Source organism: Salarias fasciatus, unplaced genomic scaffold (assembly GCF_902148845.1).
Source record: "Salarias fasciatus unplaced genomic scaffold, fSalaFa1.1, whole genome shotgun sequence".
Lineage (NCBI taxonomy): Eukaryota > Metazoa > Chordata > Actinopteri > Blenniiformes > Blenniidae > Salarias > Salarias fasciatus.
This window is the reverse complement of record NW_021941408.1, coordinates 61,230-78,197: the sequence shown is the minus strand read 5'-3', so window position 1 is coordinate 78,197 and position 16,968 is coordinate 61,230. Positions and strand designations below refer to the sequence as shown.

The window sequence follows — 16,968 nt, the reverse complement described above, 5'->3', positions numbered from 1 at the left end:
TGGGGAACTACTGATCTGCTGTGTCTCTGTCTGTGCCTGAATCTGAGTCTGGACCTAATAAATTATTCGTTTTCAGTTTGGTTCAACGCTTGTTTGTGCAATATGCCACTTATGTTTTCTATAAGAATGCCTGAAGTTATTAATTTGTCCAGTGAGGCTTAAGAGGATAGCTTATTTCTTTGATATATTTTAATTATCAAGACAGAGACATTATCTTTATGATTCAATTCTAAAGATTGTGGAAGACATTTTTATCATTCACCATTTAATTATTCAACTAGTTGAATGTCCGATACTTTCAATATGGGACATCTTTGAGTAACACTCTATCACATGAAAAACTTGTAATACCAGTAATGAGCAGCCAGTTGGTATTATGGAGTTAGTGACTCTGTTATCTTTATTGACGGCTCATATACAAAATGCAGTATAAAGTGTACTTGAGCCCGGTCTCAGGAGTACACTTTAAGGTCTCGTTTTTGTCTCGGGCACAGATAAAATGATTAGGTTAAATTTTATATGGTCTTGGTCTTGACTTGGTCTTGAATTATGTGGTTTCGGCCACAATACTAGTATAAAATGTTGAACTGTAGACTTGCTCTATTGTTTTTTTTTTTTTTTTTTGCATTATCTTGCATTTCTATGACACATCAGAATAGATCCCACTGATCATAGCAGCGAAGGGAAATATGAATGTCAGAGAACCATATTAAAATCATAAAGATTACACTACAGCACAAGATCTGCAGAGGCATGACGGCCTTCTATGGTAGCTGCAAACTTTCCCCTTGATATTTCACCACATGTTTCTATAAGTGACTAATAACTCATGTTGCAGCAAACAAAAGCCAGCTCCCTCTGAAGAGCTTGGGTGAAAATGACTATCCAGCCCTCACCTTTTTCTGTAATGTCACAAATTAGCATGTTTTGATACAGCGGAGCTATTCATGCTCCCTTTCTGTAACACCTTGAAAGGAACATGTAAAACTTCAGATACATAACAAATGCACAGCGCTCCCTGATAATGCACAACACATCCATCATGTGTTGCCGTGCCGCTCCGGCAGAGCAGCAGGTTAAATATCTCCCGGCTCGAGGTGAAATGAATAGCCGGCTGAATATTGTAGGATTGGTGGAAACAAATGGGGGCTTTACTGTATACTGTAAACTGAATTGATTCTTGCTTGCACAAATATCCACGGCACTGAAACTTGTTAAAGCGGCAACAGTAAAACCTTTTTGTGCCGCAGTCCTCAGTATGATGGATTGCTTAAGTGAAAAAATAGAAAATGCTGAAGTAAAGCCTTCAGGTGATGAAAGGACTAACGTGCTGATGGGAAGACATCCCATTCAATGGAAGTAAAGAGAAAGCAAGGGGAGGTGGACTGCATTTTCTCAGCGTATTCTCCTTTCTCTCTATTTATTAAACCGAGGTGTCGTCGTAATTCTGACAATGATACATGATCAGCCTCAGTTTCAGTTGGAGACGTTACTGACAAATCCTCTGCTGTTGCTTTAAATCAGATTAAGATTACCTCTCAGAGTCACACCATTGTGCAGTGATGCTGAGTCACTGCAGCAAGCTATATTTGATGCCCAAGGTCTTTTCTTAATAGTCTAATGTTCACAGTTGAAGGCTGCATGTGGTCACGTCCACTTTTTTTTTATTATTATTATTTTAATACAGCTTCAGCATTACTCTTCCAACCGTGTCCAGTTGTTCAGTCAGTGATTGGTCCAGAGAAGTTTTATTCAGTCTCCTGAATTTCAATAGATGCGAGCAGTGATAGAAATTGTAAATGACTGTACAATGACTTTAGCGTTTTCTGGTTTTCAGTGTGTGCGGTGGGGTGAAGCTCAGCTTCACCCTCTCTGAATTCTCAGTTTGATCTCAGGTCTTGTGCCTCATTGTGGACATTGTTCATTTTATGTTAAATGGATTTTAAGAATGCAAGCATCTTTGTGAAATTGCAGTTTGCTTTTTGTTTTTGTTTTTGTTTTCGGAAGGGGGGCATTGTAGGGTATTCTTGTTTCTTCTGCTGAAAAGGCAACCAAAAAATGTAATGCTCAGAAAAATATTTCAAAAACTCAAACATATGTGTCTAAATACCGTTTTCTGCGATTTTACGTTGCACAAAGATACAGTCTGTCAAGCAGTAGTGCAAGTGACAGCTAGCGGTGAGTACCAAGGCAAGCCCTTTTTGAGAAAAATGTACAGAAAAGGTTAAACAATATTGTCGGAGGTCAGATCATATGTGAAGATCCATCTGCCTTTTATGTCACGTTATCCTGGTCAGGGTTGCGGGGTGCTGCAGCCAATCTTCAGCTGCTGTAGCCAATGGCAGGATACACCCTGGACAGGTCTCCAGTCCATCAGAGGGCAAACACACACCTCATTCACACACCTCATTCACACCTAGGGGCAATTTAGGGTCACTCATTAACCTCACATGGAAGGAAACCAGACTACTGTGCAGACCGCCCATGTAAAAAAAACTTTCTTTGTTCTTTCCCATAAGGCCTGGTGCTGGTGTTGTTTTCTTTTCTGTGACTCGTCTGCTCTCCTGGAAATACTCTCAGTGTTAGCTGTTATCATTGAGGTGAATTCTAAGGTCCCATTTACACAACAGCATTTCAAGTGAAAACGCACAGTTTTAACATTTTCATTTCAGAAAAGTTTCACGTTTACTTGGCAACAGCAGAAACATGGGAAATAATGCTGCTGCCATGAGCAAGAGCTGTGGTTTGTTTTTGTAATGAGACCACACACAACAATACATTATAAACATCATCAATTGTGAGTACATGCACAATTTGCATGGCCAGGCGACCGAGTTAAACTGTGACTTCAACACTAAAACTAACGAGTCCCAGGAGAATGTGGACTTTGCAACATGTAACTCTGGAGGCAAATGTTGTTACTGTCCATCTACTCACTCATGAACTATGTCTAGATCTACTTGTTACAGAGTCCAAGACTGAGTTACAGAGACTGAGTGTTTCAAAAAGTTCCACCTTTGAAACATTTTTCAGAAAGTTGCGTCTTCAGTGCCTCCGGGCGCCGCTGTCATGTAAAGAGACGCACAAAACACATAAAGGTTTTTTGCCTTTTCACTTAAGAATTTTTCCGTGTAACCGAGCACCCTTCAATAATGAGCAGTCAGCAACAACAGCATTCATTGTTTGGTGTGCTGTACCTACGGAATCAGAGGGGATGGTGTTTAAAATAGCATACAGTGTGATTCTTCTGAATGAGTGGCATTGTTGGTTTTTATTTGAATCGTTGCCACTCGAGAGAAGATGTCACATCTCCATTAAAACCCCGTCCAGCCCTGTGTTCTCTGACCCACCACCTCTGCGCTGGCTGTGTCACCCCTGACTGTCGTCATCCAGGCAGCAGCGTGAGGGAGTTTTGGCCGCCGCTGCGCCACGCTCGCCCCTCATCGCTGAATCATGATGTATGATGTTTACATAGGCATAAAATCCCCTCCAGAAGCGAAATGCTCACTGCTTCCCCTAATTAAGAGCAAGCAGACATAAACATAGACAGAGCCTCACACAGCTCAGGCACGTACACACAAACACACACACACACGCAGGAGGAGGTGCTCTGCAGTCACAGAAAATGCACAAAGACACACATTCTCGTAACATATACTTCTCATTCCGCTGCAGGCAGAGGAACAGGTAGCCATGACACCTGGTGGACATCAGGTTTTCCATCTGTAAACATTAACAAGAACATATTCAGATGAGACGGATGTCTCCCCCGGTACTCTTTACACTCAAATGTGAAGTGACCGATCAATATAAATCTTGGAATATAACCCAGCTCCGATAACAGTACCTGACCGCCTCCTCTTCACTTCATTACTTTGAGAATGGCGGCGTCCGGGGACACTAAAAGCAGGGTTAGTGTAATATTTATAAGCCAGGAGGGCAAGGTGTTGAAAAAGCTATGATTTTATTGTCAAAGCTTGCAGTGAAATGTGCACAGACACCTGGTGCAGACATGATCTCTCTCTCACACACACACAAACACACAGGCACACTCAAAGGAACATGTCCAGCTGCAGAGCAGCCCACTCTAGATTAACTTGTCACTGAAGTGGAGAGCCACAGTCCTCAGGGTTTGTCGTATCCCTGAGGCAGATTGGCCGCTCCTTGTTATTTAGTGAGCTCTTATCTGCCACTCCGAGAGGAGGGAAGTCAAACGTGGATGGGCGCGCATGGCCGCCATCACAAAGAGCCGGTAGAGGAAGAAAGAAGAAGCCTTGATTATGAAGCAGCAATATTGAAACAACAACAAAAAATGCAGTTTGTGCTCAGAAAAGGATTGATTGAGAGTGAAATTATGATGTAATCTTTTTGTAATCTTAGAAGCAACATAATGCCTCTTTTTTGTGTGATGTTCCCCTTCAGCCCTGTTAAATATACTCTGGTAATTACTGAACAAGCACTGTTGCTGATGACTGATGCCTCAACAATGTGGCATTTCATGGACACTTTTAATTTGTGCTGAATTACATTCTGATTCTGATTTATTTGTCGGTCTCCTGTGAACGGAATAAAAGCGTGGTTGATGCTGATGCTAATTAGTCAAAGAGAGCTGAATGGATTCAGATAATTATTTTGGACAAATATGACACAAAGTGTCAGTGTGATTATTTGTGTAGCTGATGATACTAACAACTGGCCAGCTGAATGCTGATTTCTAACTTCCCCTTGTGATTCAGCCATTTCACACCATGACGCATTCACATAGGGGGAAAAAAAAGTCACTGTTGCTTTTTCAGTAACAAAATAGTTATTTCAGATGACCCAGAATTTGTTTTCCACATCTTGACATACTAGTCCTTGATGAAAAACATAAAAATATGGCAGAAATAGATGCGTCATTGGTTTAAAAAAATAACATAAACATTTTGATGATCACTCCATTGAGTTTGGAAGGACAGAGCTATGAATTAAACCTTTGACGGAGTATTCGAATCCACCGTTGCAAGTAGAGATGCAACTTTTTTAGGGGACGACGACAAGTTTGAGTACTAACCTTTAGATTCTTGTCAGTGTGAATGCTTGTTAAATACTGTTTAGACAGCGTCATCTAGTGGCTTCTGGACATAAAGACAGTGCTTCATGAGGCCTTTCTGCTGTTTCTGTGTAAACAGGCATCAATTTCAAAGTGTTGCAGCGTAATTGTGCAACTTCTCTGAAACGATGCATTTTTACTTAAAATGCTGTTACGTCACCGAGGGCCGAAATCGTACAAGGAACTAAATCTAAACGTGCTCTAATGGTAAAGCGAGCACCTTGCAGAGGAGAGAGTGTGCATGAATGGGTTAATGTGACCGATCATGCAAAGCAAATTGAGGCTGCAGAAGCAGTCAGAACACAAGTTCTGTTTGAGTGAAGCTCGTTCATAGATGGGTTTTTTTTTTTGTTTGCGTTTTGTTCCACTGCATTTAAGCCACGTCCCAACAGAAAGCCAAGTCTTGTTTGGAAGTATCAGAGCATAACAGAAGGTAGAAAACTGGTCCTCGGTTTGTAATCAGTACGTCAAGGCGCCAGAGAGTGACATCGTCAGAGTGGAGATATATCTCTCCTCTGTGGCGGCAGTCATGAGAGCCTGATGGCGGGTAAAACACACCGCTGACCACTGAGTTGGAAAACTGTCGACTCCAACCTTGGCTTTAAGTGACAGGCGTCTGAAGACACATGCATGACTGATGCTTAGTAATAACGTTTCAATGTGGGATGCACAGCCCTGAATAAAGGTCAAGCTGAATTTGCTGTCTCACAAGCTGTGGAGCAGTTGCATCACAGGCGAGAAATAGAAATACATCAGCAAAAAGACTCGCGCACTTTTTTTCTGACAGGAGCAGCGTATCGGCACATTTTCTGGGTCGGGTTTAAGCAGTTGAGGTAAATTACTTGCGATTGCGATTGTATATTTTTCAGTCCTCAGCAAAATTTGTGGGAATTTGAGCGCAACATTAAAGCAGAACAGACTTATTGATGAGAGCGGAGGAGCTGAAGACGGCTGCAGAGAGGGGCTGTGGAAAATTTAATTCAGTTGTACAGTTTCTACATTTCCTTCCCTCTCATTTATTCCGATACATTGAATCAGCGAGGACTGAAGCAGCGTGATAATCAAACGGCAACTTCGCGGAGCTCGCACATGCTTGTTTATCCACTAGAGAGAGAAAGGATGACTTGCACGTGTGCTATGAGCAAGCGGTTAAAGTGACGCGCTTGACTGTCAACTGCGTCACTTTAACACCATGACTCATTGACTGCTGCACATTCAAACACATTTTTAATGATGAACAACTATCATTATGTATTAGTGTGCAGGGTGGGCTCAAAAGACGGTTGAAGCAGTTTGGTATGTGTACGTTGGTAACGCTATTCTATGACGGCAAATGTGTTTATGGACACAAATAATGAAAATGCAAATAATAATGCAAAAAATATTAAGAATCTCGATTTTCTTTATAACCTTGTGTTGAAATAACTCATTTCAATGTGACTTTTACATATTTCCTATTATATTTAGACTATGTCAAGTTCTGTAACGAGTCACAATCCAGAGGCAAATTAGAAATGTTGTGTAGTAACAAGCTTTTGTGTCATCATTCAGGATTTCTTCATTTCGTCCATACAAACATGAGTTTAATCCAAAACAAAATTAAATTTTGGCTAAATAAAATGGGCAGATTTTAATGATAGTTTTAGGAAATCTGGTATCAATCGTTGGCCTTTGATGCCAACCTTCCAAAAAGTCCTTTTTATGAGATTCCAATCCCAAGAAGACGAAAAGAAATCATCAGTGTTCTGCAGTTATTAAGACAAATAGCAATGAGGATGACACATCACTGACCTTTACACTTTCTGTTCCCATTATTTGAACAATCGTCATGCGTGGAGGCAGAATGGAGAGAATCTCAGGTTAATCAAGGACAAGCGTGGCTCGATGTTCAGCCGGTGCAATTAGCTGCTTATAGACCAGACGTAGTATGTTCTCCCAGCGTTTACCTACCAATGACAGAAGCAAGCAGCGATTATTTATCTCCTATGACTCATGCTGCTGGACCAAAGTCTGTTTTTCTTCTTCTACCTTTCCTCTAATTGTGAGTTCTGTTTTTCTTGGTTCGCTGGAAGCGGAGCGGGCCTTGATTGGGACGTTACTGGCTCCGCTCTCTTCACCGCTCCGCCAGTCCATCTCAACACAATGACCGGATGTGGCGTCACACGGTGCCAGCCTGAAGGCTGCAGGCAGCCCGGGCTGTCACCTGCTGGCCGTCCGGACGCATTGACGACCAGATACCCACAGATAAAGAACAGAAAACATGTGAAACCATATGGAGGAAGAGTACAGGAATAAGAAAAAAGATCTGCAAATTCTGTTGAGTGAAATGAGACTGAGAGAGTCTCATTCAGTTGCAGTTCTGTTGCAGATTTTTTTTTTTTTCCACTGGAGGTTCTGAGAATAGCTTGACCCCTTAGTGACAGAGCAGTCAGCACATTAGACATGTCAAGCCTCTTTTGAAGATAAATCCTGTTGGACTGTCTCTTTGGAGACTCGGGGACAGCCGGCGCGGAAGTCATTTCAAAGCGGACAAACTCTAAAAAAGCTTTTCTTGAGCTGAGAAACACAAGTCTTTCCAATGTTCAGCTCCTGTTGTGGAGGGACGCTCTACCTGTTATGTCTGGACGGCCTGTCGCAGACCTCAGAACTGGCTTGGTGAGCGACGCCGGTGGGGGATTCGGCGTAAACATTTTGCTTGGCTCGACTCCAGCATCATGAACTGGAGGGATTGCAGGGAAAAGGAATGGAATGAGGAGAGAGAGAAAAAAAAGAGAGAATGAGTGCTAATATTTTTAACTCCTGCAGTGCGTCACAAGGATGCAGGGGCTTCATCTGTGGAGGAGAAAGGCATCCAGACAGAGGCCTCGGCCAGGACTGTGTTTTCTTCTGATGTCACTCAGATTAGGATCCCACAATGTCCATGAGAGGAATAAATATCTCTGACTATTGTTGTAGCCATATTAGTTGTTTTGTTTTGCTTTGTTTTGTATGTGTGTGTTAGAGTTTTGAGAGTTTTGGGTATTTCATGAACCTAAATCTCTTTTGCACACTCTCATAACTGGGGGTTTTCTTCCTTGTGGGGACATCCATCAACTCGCCGTAAAAATATACTTGACTTTTTAGGCGAAGACTTGTTCAAAGGTTAGACTGGGGTTATGATTCAGCTTCAGGCTGGCTTGGTAAGATTTATAGTTGACTTTAATGTGAGACTGAAGAAATGAACCTACCAGTAAGTCAAATCTTGAAAACACACCTTATGTGTGGTCTGGTATTTCCCACTTTGTGGGGGCCTGAAGAGTGTGAAAACACTCGCAGAGCCAAAACACTGGGTTAAGATGTAGATTCAGGGCTGAGGTTACCACTAAGTTAGAGTTTAAAATTATTGAAATGATGGTTAGAAGCAACGTAAAACTTTATGTTTATAAACCACATGGACATAGAGCTTCAAGTCTGTGTGTGTGTGTGTGTGTGTGTGTGTGCTTCTGTGTATTCCTCCTCTGCATAGCGACTGTTGATTCAGCTGGAGTCTCCCGAATGCTTGACAACCGACTGACATCCTCTGTCACTGGGCACCGCTGCACAATCATGACTCAATAAGCCCAGGAAATCAGGGGAGAGTGAAATAACACACACATCGGGGCCGAGAAAGAGCGGAGAGCAGCGCAGCAGAGGTTAGCCGGCCTCGGGGGTGTGTGGGCTCCGGAGCCGAGGCTTCAGCTTACATCCATCTTGTTCCAGGACCTCCCTGGGGATTATGGTACGTGTGAACATGAGAAACCCTTTGGGGTGAGCTTTAACCGGGGTTAATCTGCTCTCCATAGGAACACGCTGCCACAGAGAGGCAAAACACAGACGGGAATTTGGAAGACATGCAGTAAAAACTTGACACTGAGCAGGTCTGGCATCATGTTTTACCACATAACTTCTTATTGTGCCTCTGAAGAGTGGCAACAGTAAGACAAGACATGTGGAAAAAAATATATAATTCATCAAACAAGGTTAAAATTCAAGCCAGACAGTTATTTCACACTAGCTGTGCATTCACATCACTCTGCCTTGGATTCTCCTGCCAGGCTGCTGTAACTTTACTCTGTTAGCCAGTTAGCAGGAAAAAAAAAGAAAGCTATAAAGTGGTGTGTAAATGGGAAAATCCTTTCACTCAATTGAACCACAACTAGATTTACTGATTGCTTCCCTCCTTGCTGTCATATTTAAGTTAAGATTTCTAATTTGATGAGTAGACATCAAGAAAAACTCTTCTTATTCTACATAATTCGTCTCCGATGCCCCTCGTACAATAGATCGTGGAGAAAATAAAATGAGTTTTAGAAAGTTGTTGGTTTAAATCTGGCCGTTTATGTAATTTTACAAAGCTGGATCGCCAAGTGGTATCAGTGTGTTGCAGCAGCAGGTCAACTTTATGGTTATAAAATACTTGTGACAAACGGCCCAAAGTGAGTGGCTCAAAACTACAATAATGTCCCTGGACCGGGTTTCTGGGGTACTTCATGTCTGAGAAGCTGAACTTACAAAATCATTTGTGATTCAAGCAAGTCGCAAGGCGATGAGGCTGCTGTCTAAACCTACCAATGAAACCTATATGGAGCCAATCAGCTAACCATAGGGGAGGGCAAGTTACACTCCAGACAGATCATTCGTAAAAGGAAAGACAAATGCAGTGTTTTTTTCTCCCGATAGCTGCTTCTGCAGGATATCAAAGCAGGTGAATCACATCTCTGCCTGTGGAGGCTGAAGAAGTTGTTTTTTTTTTTTTTTCCCAGAGAATTCAGTACCCATCTGCTGAAGCAGTTTCTACCCCTTCATTACGTCCGAATGTCTTCATGTTACGCGACTAATTATCCTGCGCCGAGTTTAGAAAAAAAATTATATGAGTCTGTCTGGGAGAAATACGTCTGCGTCAAACCTCCACCACTGAGGTCAACGTTTCAGTCACAACAGTTTGTACGGCTGGGTAATTTCAGCAAAAAGAAAGAGCGTCTTAAATATCCTGCAGTTGCGCGGAGACCCGCCGTTGAGAAACTTGGGGGACTGAGACGTTTATTGGCTCGCGACAGTTGTGTAACATAGGTTATGAATGCATTGATTGCGCGGGTGTTTTAGCAGTGAAACTCATACATAAAGCCTGAGCTTGTCGAAAGATGTGTCCGACAGAGAAAATTCCCATATTTTTCATAATGAGGGGAATTAATTGACATGGACAATAAACAGTAAAAGAACTTGGCATGAATGCTTGTTGTATATCAGTCAATAAAACTTGTCAGTGGTCCGGTAAGTGAGGAATGAAGCGCTGCAGCCCAGACAGGGATCAATAGCAACAGCAAATTAGTATATAGAGACAGATGGGTGGAGACTCCCTGCTGAAAATACTGAAATGAGATGGTTTGGACTGCCTCAGTGTTCTCCAGATTCCCTTCCACACTGTTTGGATTTTTCTCATCTTCCCATCCGATGCTTGAACTGGTCAAAATGAATTATCCACAGCTGCAAGTCTGAGTTTACCGCTGCTTCTTCAGGGCTGATGCTTCAGTTTGGATATACGGAGCGTGCGGTTTTGTCGGGTCTGTGTGCCGCCTCAACAGACGGTTAGAAAAGCACGTAGCTTTCTTGCGTGGGAGTCTGTACACTTGTTTTCTTCCCGGATTCGTCACAGAAACCCTCTGATTTAATGAGCTGAGCCGTCTCGGGATGTGTTGGTCAAGTTCGGCTGGGTAATGTTCCGGTATGTTGCTTTTTAGGCTGCACCGCAACAGCAAGGCCAAGGCCTATAAAGGGAAATAAGAGCTTTTGAGTGAGTGATGAGTAAGGAAGCGATCAGTCAGATGAGCAGGCGACTCAGTACTGCTAGTTTTTTTCACCTTGAAAATGACAATAAAACGTGTTCAGTTCATAGTCGGTGTTGCATGCAAGTAGCAAGGGTTAACTAAATTAATTAAATACATTCTTGCGATTCCCAATATTTAAGTCGTTTTTGACGTAATTATTGGCTTATGAAGATTTGTTTTCCCTTATTCCTTGTATGTTTTTACAGGAAAGACATCTTCCACTTTTATAAGAATTAAACCTCATTTACATGATGTTTTAAGTGTAAGTGCATGGTTTTTTTTTTTACATTTTCGCTCCTGAAACGTTTTACAGTGATACGGCATCGTTTTGACGATGTTATCCATTTGCATGGGAATGGCCGAAACACGTTGAAAAAGATGTAGTTTTCAGGTTGGACCACTAGTGGGAGCTGTTTGTTTGTCTTTGGAGATGATGCACAAGGACGTATTTTGGTCATTCTTCCTGCTGCAGCTCAGATTTCAGACCTTTGGTTAATCAGTTATTTGTTGCTTAATTAGGTTTTTGCACACTCATGCACACAAAGAACAACACACTGTAAACAATCACACTATGACGAGAATACCAGCATTCGTATGGACAGACGACGAAGCTGGATTTTTATTCCAGGTGACTCTCAACTGTAAAACTACGAAGTCTAGGTGAATATGGACTGGGAGTCAGGACACTGGAAGCCACAATTGTTCATTCACTTGTGCACGTTCAGAAAAAAATATATGCGTTTGGTATGTGTGTGGCTTGCACATGTAGTAACACCATAGTGTTTTCAAAAAGTTGCATTTTCAGGAGCTGAGTGCCATTCTCTTGTAATTGGACACACGAGATGCAACAAAAGTTTCCTGTTTTCACTTGAAAATGTTGTTGTATAAATGGGGCCTTTGAATTAATTGTGAAAACCTGCAACTCAGATGTATAAAAAACATAACACGAGACACACTGAGATAACATGCTATTTGGTTTGTGTTTTTGCTCAGTTCCCATGGTGATATCTGATATTGTGCACAAGTACACACAAAACACACACAAACACACACGAGATAAGATTTTTATCATCCCACATGGAGAAATTCAGTCACTGCAGCTGTTCCACACTGCATAAAGATAAATAAGAATAGTAAAATATAACGAGATATTACAAATATTGAATTAAATGTAGGGGATTTGGTGTAAATGACACAAGCAAGTGTTTATCATGTAATAAACAAACTCCATTAGGAAAAAATACTAAGATGAGGTTTACAGGCGAATTAATGCTTTTCAGTAAAATAAATGTACTATGTTTTGTAAAGGGAGAAAGTAGGTAGCACAAACACAGAGGAACGTTTCGCGGCCGGGCCGATCCGCATGAGTCAAACAAGTGGTATTAAACAGTTAGAGAGTGCTTCAGAGTCTGGGCTCAGGTTCAGATGGCCGACTGACGGATTGAAAGAAAGTGTGAAAGTGGCGCGGCGGCAGGATGCAGACAGTGGCAAAGGAAGGGGCGTGTTTCCACAAGCACATCCTGCCCATGAAATCTCCATGAGGACATGCCACTAAAGAGTTCACAGCCCCCCCTCCTCCGCCCCCCTCTCTCTCTCTGGCTGGTGTTGTTGGAGGGTTTTCCGCGGTCCACAACATATGCTTTCCTGATTTCCTCCTATCCGTCCTCTTTGATGCGGCTGGGAAGTAGAAAAGAGATGTCTCTCGATGAAGGCCATGTCAAGGATGAGTGGATTTGCAATGAATTAAAGAAAGTTTAAAAAAAGAAGCACTTACAGCGCTCGGCACTCTGTCTTGCAGCGGGGGATGAAGTCCGCGGTCTACATACATTTGCGCTCGAGTGTCCGACTGTAAGCCTCTCTCCCGGCAGCCGTGAAGACGGGGGGAGAGAAGAAGATGTCTCCGGAACGAGCCAAAGCGTGTCTTTTTAATAGAGAGGGAGGCAAAGAGATAAAGAGAGATGCACAGACAGGCGTGAAATATCTGCCGTGGGAGAGCTTCCTCTCTGACTCTGTGATGACCTATCTCACCACGGAGAACAAGTAGCAATTATGCCCCCGAACGGGCCATGATGGGGCGGGACATGGGAGCCCTGCTTGTTACCCTTTGCTGTTCTAAGTATACAGCGACGGAGGTCACAGTTCACATGCAAGCTGATCCCCCTCAGGCCTGTTTTTAGATTCATCACATCTCATCACACAATGCATCTTTGTTTGAAATAAGTCCAAGGCGGATTCTGTCAGTGCACGCTAAACCGTTGTTCCTTTTCTGCTTTCTATTCATTGCTCTATAAACAAGTAATGACCAGAGAGCGGGTGTTTTCAACACCGCGGAGTCCAGAAAGAAGCTAACATTAGTGGCTCAAAGTCCTTCATCATGCAAGTTAGATGACCATTACTGGTGTAATTTTGCCTGATTAACACACATTTTCCATGACACTGACACCAGGCTGGACTGGAACATGCCTATCATGCACCACGTTTTAAATTCACAAACCTTACATCATTTTGTGCGTGCATTTTAACTTCCTCCAGCTGTGGGGTGTTCCTCCTCCAGGTGGCGCCAGAGAGTGCTAATGGTGGGTCACAGTGAGAGAAGTCTAGAGGTGTCACCCTGCTGTCCCCTGAGGGCCCCTTTGAGTCAGCAGACACGTTTGTAGGTTAGTGTGTTGATCGGTATCATCAGCCACGGCGTTCCAGACAGTTTATGTCTGTAGTCATACTGTTAGGAAAACAGAACACCCTCCGTCTGCAGACGCACTACATAAAGCTGTATTCCAGCGAATGTTTCACAGGCAGCGGTCTGCTGTGCTGCTGAGCTTCCCAGCATGCTCCGAGGCCTCGGTCAATATGTTTACAAGACAAACTTAGTCGTGTTTTATATCAGTGCTTCCCAACTGGATAAATGACTTCTGTGGCTGGTTGTTGTTCTTCTGAACTGCGGGCCGACTGTCTACTAAATTAAGTCTCTCCACCATCGTGTGTTACAAATGGACGTTTTGGTGATTTGCTCGCTGTCTTCAGACCACTTGTCACCGGCGCGCCGATATTTCTGCAGGTACAGTGGTTACCTGCAGCTAAAGTCCTGTACACCCTGTGCCAGCAGTATGCACAAAGCATTTCAGCAACATAGCAATTCGGAGTGCGTTATATTAACAAATACAGTCAGAAAAGTGAATCAAAACAACGGAATATGAAAAAATATATAGAAGCAGCCAAATAAAACAACTGAAACAGAAAGTAAGTTTTGATAAAAGCTGAAAAGTGCAAGGGTGGAAAGTACAGTGTAACATAAAATAAATGCTTTCCTGTAAGGCAGCAGCTTTTCAACCTTGTTTAAAACAGAGTTGGAAAAGTTGGAGCCAGGGAGTTCGTTTATAATATTTGGTGCAACAAAGCCGATGGCAGCTTCTGCTTGTTTGGTTGTGACTCTGGGAACAGAACGCAGGTTTGATCCAGACCACCCCAGAGGTTTGGATGACTCCTAACATAACAGAAATTGTATTTTGGGCCTGAACCATTCAGAGCTTTGTAGTCCAGCAGTAATATTTTAAAATCTACTCTTTGTATGACAGGAACTGTCACGACCCGTTCTTCCACTCCCTTCTCATTGTGTAGCTTCGTCTGTACACTTTGCATTAGCATGGTGACCTGTTCTTCCATTCGTCCTCCTCTGTGTTGTATTTATTTCCACTCATTTGTGGTGAAGCAGCGCTGCCTTGTCTTTCCTCAGCCTCAGAGGGGTTGATGAAGGACACAGTAACACACACAGAAGCTTCACAAAGCAGCACACACACCAGAGATATAACCATTGATCACTTGTTGCATTGAGAAATGAAGTCGTGACAGGTGATGAATGTTTGAGGGAATTCAACTTTTAATAGACTTTGAGGTTTCACTTTGACTTGTATGGAATGGATAAAAAAACTGAAGGTTTTTAGTTTGAGGGTATTTTTTTGTAATGATTGTGTTTGAGGTTAGGATTCAAAAAACGGAACTATTTTTAATGTTCGAGAGAATAAATTTTAAAGTATAGTCAGCCAAATATCACACTAAAATTCATTTAAATATCTCAATGACTTTTTGTCGAATGAATGCAGCTGGACATCGAACATGGCTGGTTCATAGGATGATTTCTCTCCATCTGTGTGTGTGTATGTGTGTGTGTGTGTGTGTGTGTGTGCGTGTGTCATCCTGCCCTTTCCAAGAAACAGAGAGAATATCACACAACCCGAGAACAGTTCAGGTGTGAAGGGCAGCCAAGTGTCTGTTTATTAAACTGAAATATAACTTCACATCGAAGGATCGGCGTGTGTCATTATGCGATTCCTTATCTTGAAAAGATTACCTTGAAACCGTTTAAAATCGTGTGTCCTGCTGGAACATTGTGCTCATTGTGTCCAGTGTTTTGCATATGAAATTAGCAATTCAAACACAATGAAGTGACTTGTTTAAATATTTTGTTTTCTTCTTTTTTTGGGGGGGGAAGCAGTGTCCTTCCCCTCCTTCTCCTCTTCCAGGAAATGCTCCCATGATACCTCATCTCCTCATTGGATCCCCGCTCACGTACTCCGGATTATGGAGGGAGACCAGCATACTTATAAGGGCTGAGTCCGGCGCTGCAGCCCTCAGACTGAGCTGGACACATCTCCCCCGTCTCTGCCTCTAACACTGCGAGTCAAAACAAGAAAAATAAAAAGCTGCAGCTCTCTGGGCCCAAACAGATTTTTTTTTTTTCTTCCTCTTTATTTGTGTCAGGCTTATTGTGGAAGATCGGGAGCAGAGCGGCTTCTATCAACGCTAATGATGACAAACGAGCGCGCTGATGAAATTTCTTGATGATCGCATTGAGATGTGAAAACAAGAGGAGTTTATGTGTGGCGTGTTTATGGGGCTTGAAGGGAAACAAGGCATTACAAATGAATATCACTGGACTTATTGTCCGAGGCCTCGGTGAGAAAAGCCGTCATGTGCCGGGTTCGTAAGTGAGGAGAAAACCGCTTCGGCTCAGACTCGTTGTCAGCATCTGCTTGACCATCCGCTATTTTTTTTTCACGTTTGGTATTCTTAGGGTGAGAAAAAGTGGAAGAAGGCTGCAGAGGCAATAACAAGTCCACGCTCTCATAAAAAGGCCTCAAAAGATTCATTCCAGGAGTCCCTGTTTAGGTCATTACACGCACTCCGGCCCGCTGCTGCAGTCCTCTCAGCGTACCGTGGCGGTCGGCGGTCAGAGGGGTCCGCCCAGTCGCTGCAGGAGCACCAGCACGCCAGCTCGCACCACATCATCCTCCATTCTCAAGTTTAAAAGTAGCGCTGGCTTCCCGAATCCTCTTGGCTCCTTATTAGTGAGCCTCAGTTTATTGGTGGTAAATTCACCACAGAACTTTGTTTCACCAGGAAACCGATGCCAGGCTGCTCATGGCATGACCTGTAATTACATTGTTGTTGTACTTGTTGCTGTGTTTGGAATCATGGATGCTCCACCCCACACACACACACACATATCTTCATGCTGGGATGGAAGGACCTTCATGGATCAGTGTGACTTCATTTAAGTTGACTTTTCTTGACCGCAAAAGCATCCTTTCGACTCGGAGCTGGTCAAAAGCCATGTTGGTGTTCACAGTGTCACAACAATACATGTCACAGGTGCCCGGCGCCCGTTCCAATCTCGTCACACTTCCGCACACGCACGTTAAGTCAAAGTGAGAGACGCGTTGCGTGTACTAATGATGAAACGTCTAGACAGCTCGTAGCTGACTCATTCAAAGATTCGAGGGTCATGACCTCCCGGGACGTGCACTGTACTTCAGGCAAGGAATTTCACTCCATCCCAAACGATCAGGCTGCCAATGTAGCAAGCATCAGACAGATTATTACTCTTTTCATCTGCATGGAAGTTATCCAGAAAGGAGCACACTCTTCCAATGAGCTGTTGGGCTCCTAGCGCTAACTGGAAAACTGTAATCAAACTAATTGAAACAAAAACGAATGCAGTTTATTTCCACCTTGAATGCATTATTTTCACACAACCTT

General features: G+C 43.0%; 1 long non-coding RNA gene across 1 annotated transcript in view; it reads left to right on the top strand.

Moving 5' to 3' along the window:
• Window positions 1-16,968, top strand: part of LOC115385815 (uncharacterized) — a 157,215-nt gene that overhangs the window by 112,961 nt on the left and 27,286 nt on the right. The window contains exon 2 of the long non-coding RNA XR_003931181.1: window positions 11,778-11,788. This is a non-coding gene — a long non-coding RNA (uncharacterized LOC115385815). The remainder of the gene's footprint in view (window positions 1-11,777; window positions 11,789-16,968) is intronic.